The sequence below is a fragment of the Xyrauchen texanus genome, chromosome 35 (genome assembly GCF_025860055.1).
Source record: "Xyrauchen texanus isolate HMW12.3.18 chromosome 35, RBS_HiC_50CHRs, whole genome shotgun sequence".
NCBI lineage: Eukaryota > Metazoa > Chordata > Actinopteri > Cypriniformes > Catostomidae > Xyrauchen > Xyrauchen texanus.
In genome coordinates this window covers 22,919,697-22,930,290 of record NC_068310.1, presented here as the reverse complement: position 1 = coordinate 22,930,290, position 10,594 = coordinate 22,919,697, and the positions used below count along the sequence as shown (strand labels likewise).

The window sequence follows — 10,594 nt, the reverse complement described above, 5'->3', positions numbered from 1 at the left end:
CTTTTACCAAGAAGTGGGAACAAAATGAGTGCATACTGTAGTGCATCGTAATAGTATCTTTTCATCCATTGACACATTTGTGTAATCTAATTTAATATCTAAATAAAGATGAACCTAAACCATTTAGTGCTTCGTCCATTCACTAAATATGCTTATAATAAAAATTGTATAATATTTATGAAGTCACCTTAATAATATACATGCCCCAAACTTATGCAGCAATGCTGCTTTGTACTTCTAGTTTGTCGGGCATAAGATCACAGGTGTTTGCTCAATCTCTAATGTATTACTGCCCTTGTGACAGAAAAGTCTATGCCCTATGTGTAGTTGTGTATTGCAATGTAACAACACAAGGATTGTATGAGTGTGGAGTGTATGTAAGTATAGAGCAGAGTGAGGGAGCTGCCCCCAGCCTTTTGCCATATCTTGCTGACTGGCTTGCTCTCACTGCCATAGAAACGGGGTTCTTAACGCGGTGGAGGCTCATTCTGTCTGGGCGCTGCCGAGTGTAAGCATCGCAGGAACCAAGAGAGGGAGAGAGAGTGAGAGAGAGAGCAAAGAAGAGAGAGTGTGTGTGAGAGAGAAGAGAGATAAGAAAGTGTAAGGAAAGAAAGATAAAATCGGTGAGTAAACAAGTTTTAAATCTTTATGGAGTAGCTTTGAGTAACTGTTATTTGAATTGGTTATGTATTTTGAATGGATTTGTGCATCAATGGACTGTAGGAGAAACAGGTTGCATGCGCATTGATTGTGATACAAAGAAACAAAGGCTTCAACCAGATGGGGGCTTCAAAGAAAGAAAGCACATGCTGCTTTAATTTACAACAATCTACTCTAACTAGTGTGCACATTTACTATTTGGTGTGTCCGTGTGTGCTTGTGTGTATGTGTATGTGTATGTGTGCATGTGCATGCAGCATTCAACACATGAAAGGAGGGATGCAGTCATTCCAGCTCTTATAAGTTCTTTATTGCTTTTATTTTATGTCTCGGCACATCTTCCTGATTGATCGAGGACACTTTGAAAGCTGATTATGACTGAGTGGCATTGACTTATAGGTTAAAATGTTTTTTATCCCCTGCCCTTTCAAGAGGCTTTGTAAATATTTGATCAAATGGCTTTCTGCCCACACTTCGTCCTGTTTGTTGTTGTTTTGTTATCTTTCTTTCATGATCTCAGCTGCCAGTAGAGTACGTACTGAACTTGTACTCTGGCAGGTGAAATGTGCTCAGGGCAGCACATAGGGACTGTGATACCCACAAGTACTTTATCACTTTGTTTTTGTTTGGTTATGTGTGTGTGTGTGTTAGGTGAGCAATCATGTCCACAGAATATTTAAAGTACTATCATATGTACTAAGTCTCCACCAGGTTTCTTAAAGGTGCTACAAGCGATTTCTTTCAAATACCACAAAATATCACTTTTACCAGCCATATCAGACTGATTTCACTGTGAATTTGTTGACAGTACTTCTAAAGTTCTTCAGCTGAAATCAGTCTGTGCTTGACAAAATTTGACCACTGCCCCCAGTCACTAAAGCTGGAAGTGTTGTTAAATGTATGGGCATGTGTGAGCTCCAGTTTTCGGTTGATATGTCCACAGAGTGGCGCTAAAAGCGAGCTCTGAAGGCGTGGTCAAATTTCCTTCACACAGCGAAATTCCATGGGCAAAATACAATCATCTCAATAGGCAAACTTGTGAATTTCCACAACCTGGTGAACTTTGACAGCCGAATTTGCAGCGTTGACCAACAGGAAGTTGCTTGGTTTGGCAGTAACCGCTGTGTGGGCAGTGCTTTGTGCACAGCTAAACTGAATATTCACAGTGGACTAGCATATGATTTTAGTGGTGAGTTTATTTTTGTTTTCACTCTCACAGAGTATTAAGTGCAGCATTAATAAGAGGCTGCTTGGCATTTATTTTTTCACACGTTCAAGGTAATACAGTCAACAGGAATGCAAATTTTATGAACCCTATTCCCTAACCCAAAACACCAACCCTAAACCTAACCATCAGTGGAGTTAAAATGTAATCTTAAGGCCGTTTCACACAAATTGTGAATCTTCACCACAATTTTTTGTAACGAGTAACATTTTGAATTAGAAACAGTGGAAACACAAAAGCTGTTTGACCACTTCCATTAAACGCTGAAGTATCTTGAGGAAGAAATCCTGTGCAGTTAGGATGTGTATTTCATTTGTATCAAATGGTTCTCTTAACATGTAAATGGTCTGCACTTATATAGCACTTATTTAAGCTTAGTGGTTTTCAAAGTGCTTTACACTGTGACTCATTCACCCATTCACACACACACTCACACATCAATGATGGTAGAGCTGCCATGCAAGGCGCTAGCCTGCCATTGGGAGCAACTTGGGGTTCAGTGTATTTCCCAAGGACACTTTGGTATGTGGAGTCATGTGGGCCAGGAACGAACTGCCAACCCTGCGATTAGTGGCCAACCCGCTCTACCACCTGAGCCACAGCCGCCCCAACATGTAAATGATATTACTGCATCACTGCCTTGCAAACCTTTTAAAAATGTTGAATTTAATCTTCTATGAGTTCTTTTATATCTCTAATGTAATATATATTAATAATATTAATACTGTGACTTCTAGTGCTCTGTGTATATAGGGGTACAACAGGGCTAAAGGCTCCCGGGTAAAAGGCACCTTTGATTTTATTTTCTTCCAGAACACTAAATAGCATAGAAAACTACCAAAGGACTTTCCTAAACACTTGTTTGTCATTTTAAATTTTGTTCAATGTGATTATATCAAACAAATTTAGCTGCAAAATAAGTGAAAAAGGCCAACATAAAACACATTGTTGTTTTTTAAGTGGGGGGAAATAGATTTGTTATGAAAAATGTTTAAAGTGGGGTCACATTGACTGATCCAATCACAATGTAGATTAATTTGTTTATTGAATACTAGAGATATAATGGAATGTAAAATATGATTGAAATGATTAATAAATGATGCATCCTTTCTGAAGTGGTTATTTTGATTGAGCGTTATTTTAATGTGTTACTCAAAAAACATCTTGCTGTCTAAATCTTTTTTGCATAAGTTGATATATTGTGCCCTTTAACTATTGCCCTGGTATCTACACTTTATAAATACCCCCTTGTGACCACAAGGTAATTTTCCTTAAGATGTCTTTGTATAAAAAATGCCTCTTTGTATCAAGAAAAGTGGTGGTGTTTCCACAAAATCGTAATTGCTGTGCAGGGGCGTAGCACCAAATTTTGGGCCCTGGGTACAAACCATCTTGCTGGGCCCCCGTACCAAATATGTATGTATAGAAAACTGACTTCTAAGGGGCCCCCCCTGCCTCGGGCCCTGGGTACTCGGTACCCTTTACCCCCCCAGTCCGACGCCCCTGTTGCTGTGCTTTTGTTAATAGTCGCTAACAGCTGTGCTGTCATTGGCAGTTTTAAAGTATCTAATAATGGGTCAGAGTTAAGATGTTTTTTGTTGTTGTTGTTGTTGGATGAGATGGTGTTGGATGGTGTTTTTTGCTTGAATTTTAGACTCCTGGAATATTTGAATGTCATCAGGTTTAATTAGTAACGTGCAGGATTTTTGAATCGTGCAGCAAATGTATAACACAAGTAGATATACTGTATATTTAATAAGATACAATCTGTTTACAGTTGTCCAATTGACAACATCCATTTTAACAGTCAATGTGTTTGCATTATGCAGTGATTTTAAAAAAATGTACTTAACACAAGTACATTTTCATAATCGATCGTTGTGGAAATTAACAATAAATAAATCGATTAATCATTAATGTAAATATCGCAAAACACATGTGGAGGACTTCAAATAATATGTGCATGCAGCCTATTGTTTGAATATAATTTAAATAATGCACTTAAGGAATTAAGGTATTGGCATTTTAATGCATTTAGGCTGTGTTTAGTGCAAATTTGTGAATTGTTTAACTACTGTTAAAAATAACTTATAGCCTATAAATATTTTAGTTCATAAAAAACTTCTCGTTGTGGATCGTGGGATATTTCGGATCTTTGAACTTATTAATTCTTTGAAATTAAGTCACATCATAATATGGTTCATAAACACAGTACTTAACATACAGTTTCTAAGTTGGTGGTGAAATGTCAGCTGAATGTGATGTGCCTTCATGCTTTCCCGGATATCGCTGACGTAATTGTAGGTTGGGATGAAACAAGTAGATCAACAGTGCTTGTTGTCATGTTGTACTTTAGCACACAATTACAGTGTGTGCAGAAAACTTTAAAGTTAATTTACAGTGAAATGCTCCAACACTGTTTACTTTGAGCCAGCTTCATCTCTGATCTGTGCATTTGTGCAGTTCTTCTTCTGTGATTTTGATAAGACGTGACATGCAGCAGGCAAGCGCCCTCCAGCTGTGGATGATTGTATACACAGCCTTATTAAAGTCATCTGGCATGATTTCTGAACGCATTTGTGATAAGCATGGATGATAAGCTTAATCGATCAATTTATTAACAACAATTAATCGATTTTCGATTAAACGTCATATTAACGTCATATTTCCTACCGTGTCCTATATTAAAATCAGTGCGACACACTTTGCAAAACGCATGGGTATTGTCAATATGGCTTCGAGGTATGAAATTAAATTCTTCCATCCGGCTGTTGTTAAATTTACACGTATATATTTATTTTTTTGCGAGAGCACCACCTGAGTCTTCTCCTCCAATCTACCAGTGATGCTTGATTCAACTTCTCGCATCTATTACCTGGGCAGATATCAACAGCGCAACTGGATTGTAGGTTGCCAGGTTAAGGCCAAAAATGGGTTGAAATTTGTGTGATGTGTTGATTGTGATTGTGTGAGTAGGATGTGTTTCAATCAAGATCTGGCAACTGGACAACCTTGGAATAATATATTGATGTGATTATTCATAAAACGAGGTTTAGGCCATACAAATTATGGGAGTTTCCTGGGAGAAATAACAAAACGTGGTGGGGCGGGATATGGGTGTGAAATACGGGAGACTCCCGGGAAAAACTGGAGTGTTGACAGGTATGGATAATACTCAGTCAACTTGTCTAGCAGATAAACTTCAATAAGTCTTGATTATTTTCTTTCTCATTGATTATATCAACAACAAACTCTTCATCACTGATGCAACTTGTAAATAAATTATTGTTTTATTTTTTTTTATCTGCTTGTCAAGTCGTACTCGTAAAAATGCTCCGATACCAAAAACCTATATCATCTGACTCACAAATTAAAATCACATAATGTCCTATGTCAATTATTTAACTGCAAAAGCTGCAATATAATGAGATAAATATATAGTTTTCATGTAATTCGAATGTGCTCATACCTTTCAAAGCTCCTCCTACACCATCATGAGCATCGCGCACTCTGTTTGCAGCAGATGACAGTAAACAGAGTGCAAATTCACGTTATAGCATGAGACACATGCAAAGTATATACTTATTTAATTAAATAGCAACCTTTTACGTTTTAATAATCACTTTGAGTAATGTAGCGACTGGCTTTTCCAGAGTGTGAATCTGCCATTATAACATCAGAGCTCCTTGGTCAAAACAACACAAACACTTCAAAATAAAAGCTCAGTCAAAATAAAAGGTAAATTTATAGGACAAAATACAACAGAAATATATCACTACTGTAAAGCTATGTAATATTCACTGAAATACTACTACTACTACTACTACTACTACTAATATTAATAAATCAGTAGTAATTCTATTGTAAATATATCTCCAATGTTGCATTTTGTATTGTGCTGTGAGATTCTGTATGTAAGCACTTCATTTGATAAAAAAAATATTCAATATAATGACAAATAATTGTTTGTAAAGATCTCCTCCAAGGGATGACACTTGACGCAGTGGCTCAAAGGTGAGGGTCTTTATTACTAACAATAACAATAACAACATGCAAGGAGCACTCTATAAACAGCCAGCTTAATGACACAGCATAGTAACTCTCATGTCACTCTCTTTTTTCCGTGGAGGCCCTCTGGCTGACTTTTATGCCGCTCTCCCCGTGCTCACTGAAATTAGAGACAGGTGTTAGACATAATTTAGCTCAGGTGCAAGCGCCCTTACCGCTTTTCTCTCCCGGACGGGCGCTTGACCACTCCCCCGTTGCCACATACCCCCACTGCCCGACTCAGGCCGGGGCGTCATCCGGCCTGTCTACCACTACCCCCCCCATTTCTGGAGAGGAAGTCGGCGACAGCCATCTGCACCCCCGATCTGTGGACCACCTTGAATTTAAAAGGCTGGAGGGCCAGATACCAGCGGGTGATCCGGGCGTTAGTATCTTTCATGCGATGGAGCCACTGCAGTGGGGCGTGATCCGAGCAGAGGGTGAAGGCCCGCCCCAGCAGGTAGTAACGGAGGTTGATGACCGCCCACTTGATGGCCAAACACTCCTTTTCCACGGTGCTGTACTTAGTCTCCCTTAAGGAGAGCTTACGGCTAATGTACAGCACCGGGCGCTCCTCCCCCTCCACCACCTGCGAGAGTACGGCCCCCAGCCCTCTGTCTGAAGCTTCTGTCTGCAAAATAAAAGGGAGAGAGAAGTCAGGTGCATGAAGCGGCCCTCCACAAAGTGCGGCTTTAACCTGAATAAACGCCTGTTGACACTGCTCCGACCATTGAACCGGATCTGGAGCCCCCTTTTTAGTGAGGTCAGTCAGCGGGCTGGTGACGTCCGAATAATTAGGCACAAACCTTCTATAATAGCCAGCCAGCCCCAGGAACGGCCTCACCCCCTTTTTGGTCTTAGGTCTAGGGCAAGTCGCAATCGCCGCAGTCTTATCAATTTGGGGACGCACCTGGCCATGACCCAAGTGGAACCCCAGATACCGTACCTTCACACGCCCAATCGCGCACTTCTTAGGGTTTGCTGTGAGCCCCGCCAGCCGCAGCGATCTCAGGACGGCCCTCAGATGTTGCATGTGCCGCTGCCAATCATTGCTATAAATGATAATATCATCTAAATAGGCAGCGGCGTACGCGGTGTGTGGTCTGAGGATCCGATCCATGAGGCGCTGAAACGTGGCCGGAGCCCCAAACCAACCGAAAGGAAGCGTCACAAATTGGTGTAATCCAAACGGCGTAGTGAAGGCTGTTTTCTCACCGGACATTGGTGTCAAGGGGATCTGCCAATAACCCTTTGTTAAAACCAAGGTCGAATAAAATCGAGCAGTACCTAACCGATCGAGCAGTTCATCAACACGGGGCATTGGGTACGCGTCAAATTTAGACACCGCGTTGACTTTTCTGTAATCCACACAGAATCGAACAGACCCATCACTCTTTGGAACAAGAACAACCGGGCTGGACCAATCACTGTGGGATTCCTCTATTACGCCCATATCAAGCATCGCATCTAATTCCTCCCGTACTATTTTCTTTTTATGTTCGGATAGCGATAGAGCGGCAACGCACCACCGCGCCCGGCTCGGTCTCGATGTGGTGCTGTATGATGTCTGTACGGCCCGGTAGAGGGGAAAACACATCCGCAAATTCCTTTTGTAATTCAGAAACCTCTGTGAGTTGACGCGGTGAGAGGTGGTCTCCACAAGTAACCGGAGTGTTAAGATTGTAGTTTTTGTTTACCTCCGGTCCGAGCTCCGCCCTCTCCGGAACTACCGTGGCCAACGTCACAGAGGCCGCCTCCTCTCTCCACAATTTCAGGAGGTTGAGGTGATAAATTTGACGTGCACCCCCTCTATCGGTACGTTTAACTTCATAATCGAGATCCCCTACTCGTCGTGTGACCTCAAAGGGTCCTTGCCACTTGGCGAGTAATTTAGAGCTCGATGTTGGGAGTAATACGAGTACCTTATCTCCCAGTGCAAATTCCCGTAGCCGAGCACCCCTGTCATACAGCCGGCGTTGGCGTTCTTGAGCTTGGAGCAAATTCTCCTGTGTTAGTCAGCCCCAGTGTGTGGAGTTTTGCTCTAAGATCGAGAACGAACTGAATTTCATTTTTGCTATTAGAAGGTCCCTCCTCCCAAGCTTCGCGGATGACGTCAAGGACACCGCGGGGCGTCGCCCGTACAGCAGCTCAAACGGGGAGAACCCTGTGGAGGCTTGTGGGACCTCTCGTACTGCAAACAACAGGGGTCTAGCCACTTATCCCAATTTCTAGCGTCATCGGGTACTGCAATTTACTGAATCATGTTCTTGAGCGTTTTATTAAATCGTTCCACTAGGCCATCAGTCTGCGGATGGTAAACGCTAGTGCGAATCGATTTAATGCCCAAGAGCTCGTAAAGTTTGCGAAGTGTTCGTGACATAAAAGTCGTACCTTGATCGGTGAGGATTTCTTTCGGAATCCCCACCCGGGAGATTATCTTGAAGAGTGCCCCTGCAACACTACGTGCGGAGAGGCACTGCTTCCGGATATCGCGTTGCGTAATCCACTAGGACTAACACGAAGCGATGTCTGTGTGCTGACCGTTCTAATGGCCCGACGAGGTCCATCCCAATTCTTTCGAAGGGGACCTCGATTAATGGTAGAGGGCGCAATGGCGCTTTTGCCGCGACTGCTCTAGAGGGAAGTCCCCCTCAGGGAATTCCCTGAGAGGAGGGGCGGCCACCTCGCCCCTTCCCTCGTCATTCCGAGCAGCCGAGGATGGCCCCGGCTCCGCCTCCCCTGCCAAAGCATCGCACACCACACACCTCATTATGCAGGATCCATCCGCACAAATACCCTCTAAAATATCTTTAAAATTCGGCCAATCAGTACCCAAGATTAGCGGATGGGTGAGGTGGGAACTAACCGCTGCCTCCACACTATGGTTTTTTCCCCTGAATTTAATTGCCAAAGTCACCATGGGATACTTGTGAACATCCCCATGCACACATCTCACCCTCACCAGTTTAGCTAAACCCAAAGCCCCGGGTTGAACCAAGCGTTGATGGATGGTGGTCTGATTGCAGCCGGTATCCAGCAAAGCTTGGTAAATACCCCCCCTGATCCTTACCGGAATCCGGTATGCTCCAGCCAGATAAGGGGCAGCCTGCGGGACGTCGGAGACCTGCATCACCGTCCCCACCTCCATCAGCGGACACTGATCCCGGAAGTGGTCCGGGTCTCCGCACATCCAACAGGCTGGCCCAGGCGTTGCGGCCGCACGAGCGGCTGAAAGATGGGGAATGGGAGGGTACATTCTCCCAAGGCCGGGAAGCTGGTCTCTGGAACCCTCCACGCCTGCGCGGGGCAGGAACGGGCCCTGGGGAGAGAACAGAAGGAGAGAACATGGGGAGGGGGCGAGGGCAGGGGCAGACACAAGGGAAGGGGAGAGAGAGAGAGACGAAGAAGAGGGCTCGTCCGCCCTCGGGATCGCCGCCAGATGGTCCTCTGCAAGACGAACGGCTTCCTCCAGCGACGCCGGGCGGTGGCACTGGACCCACTCCGCCGTTTTCCGGGGCAGCCGTTGACCAAATTGCTCCAGTACCACTTGATCGATAACACCCTCGACGTCGTGGTCCCCCGTGAGCAGCCACCTCCGACAGGCGTCCCGGAGCCGTTGGGCAAATGCGAACGGGCGATCAGACTTTTCCAACTTCATGCCCCGGAAGAGCTGACGATTCTCTTCCGGGCTCCGACCGACCCGTTGCAAAATGGCTCCTTTTAGGTCTGTATAGGCCAGGAGGTTAGTTGCCGGCAGTTGTTGAGCCGCGAGTTGAGCTTCCCCGGACAGGAGAGGAACTAGGCGGGCTGCCCATTGTTCATGCGGCCAGCCCCAGATTTCTGCCGTTCGCTCAAATAAATCAAGAAAGGCCTCAGGATCATCTGCTACCCCCATCTTCTGTAACGTGGGTGGGGGCAGTGTGGAGCAGGTGTCCGGGGTCGCGGTTGTGGCCAGCGCGGCCTCCTGGCTGAGGAGGCTCCGGATGGCGTGCCGGTCCTCTGCCTGAGCCCGCATGATCTCAAAAAAACGGCGATCCTGGTCCTGCCGGAGCTCAAGCAGGGATTGTTGGTGGCTCTGGTGTAGTGTCGCGAGGGACTGGAGGACCTCCGTCAGCTGGGAGGACTCTACGGGGCGACCCATCTCCATACTTGGATGAACCAATCCTGGGTTTCGGCACCAGTGTAAAGATCTCCAAGGGATGACACTTGACGCAGTGGCTCAAAGGTGAGGGTCTTTATTACTAACAATAACAATAACAACGTGCAAGGAGCACTCTATAAACAGCCAGCTTAATGACACAGCATAGTAACTCTCATGTCACTCTCTTTTTTCCGTGGAGGCCCTCTGGCTGACTTTTATGCCGCTCTCCCCGTGCTCACTGAAATTAGAGACAGGTGTTAGACATAAATTAGCTCTGGTGCAAGCGCCCTTACCGCTTTTCTCTCCCGGACGGGCGCTTGACCACGCCCCCGCTGCCACATTGTTATATTTGATAAAAAAAAATATTCATTTGTTTATTTAAACACTTTTTTGATGATAAAATTGATATAAACTGTTGATATTGAGTTCAGAAAAAAAAACGTGCATCAGACAAAAAATGAAATATCTGTACTTTTATCATTCTCAAAAAAATCGGGACACCCCTAATTTATATGTGAAAG

General features: G+C 44.4%; 1 protein-coding gene across 1 annotated transcript in view; it reads left to right on the top strand.

Annotated features, from left to right (window-relative positions):
- Positions 1-501: 501 nt before the first annotated feature.
- The window catches only part of syt6a (synaptotagmin VIa), a 72,472-nt gene continuing 62,379 nt past the window's right edge, over positions 502-10,594 (top strand). The window contains exon 1 of the mRNA XM_052106175.1: positions 502-623. The gene's annotated coding sequence lies outside the window, so the exon portion shown is untranslated. The remainder of the gene's footprint in view (positions 624-10,594) is intronic.